The 717-nt window shown below is 43.2% G+C and overlaps 1 pseudogene; it reads right to left on the bottom strand.

Moving 5' to 3' along the window:
- The window catches only part of LOC107668670 (dynamin-2-like), a 26,554-nt pseudogene that overhangs the window by 12,188 nt on the left and 13,649 nt on the right, over positions 1-717 (bottom strand).

Below are 717 nucleotides of genomic sequence, written 5' to 3' on the forward strand. Positions count from 1 at the left end.
TGTCAATCAAAGCGTGTTTGGTTACAGGACTGGATTTGATTGGTTACAGGATCTGTCAATCAAAGCGTGTTTGGTTAAAGGACTGGATTTGATTGGTTACAGGATCTGTCAATCAAGCGGGTTTGGTAACAGGACTGGATCTGATTGGTTACAGGATGTGTCAATCAAGCGGGTTTGGTTACAGGACTGGATCTGATTGGTTACAGGATGTGTCAATCAAGCGGGTTTGGTTACAGGACTGGGTTTGATTGGTTACATGACCTGGCAATCAAAGTGGGTTTGGTTACAGGACTGGATTTGATTGGTTACAGGATATGTCAATCAAAGCGTGTTTGGTTAAAGGACAGGATTTGATTGGTTACAGGATCTGTCAATCAAGCGGGTTTGGTTACAGGACTGGATCTGATTGGTTACATGACCTGTCAATCAAAGCGGGTTTGGTTACAGGACTGGATTTGACTGGTTACAGGATATGTCAATCAAAGCGTGTTTGGTTACAGAACTGGATTTGATTGGTTACAAGATCTGTCAATCAAGCGGGTTTGGTTACAGGACTGGATTTGTTTGGTTACAGGATATGTCAATCAAAGCGGGTTTGGTTACAGGACTGGATTTGATTGGTTACATGACCGGTCAATGAAAGTGGGTTTGGTTACAGGACTGGATTTGACTGGTTACATGACCTGTCAATCAAAGCGGGTTTGGTTACAGGACTGG

Source organism: Sinocyclocheilus anshuiensis, unplaced genomic scaffold (assembly GCF_001515605.1).
Source record: "Sinocyclocheilus anshuiensis isolate Anshui unplaced genomic scaffold, SAMN03320099.WGS_v1.1 scaffold156, whole genome shotgun sequence".
NCBI lineage: Eukaryota > Metazoa > Chordata > Actinopteri > Cypriniformes > Cyprinidae > Sinocyclocheilus > Sinocyclocheilus anshuiensis.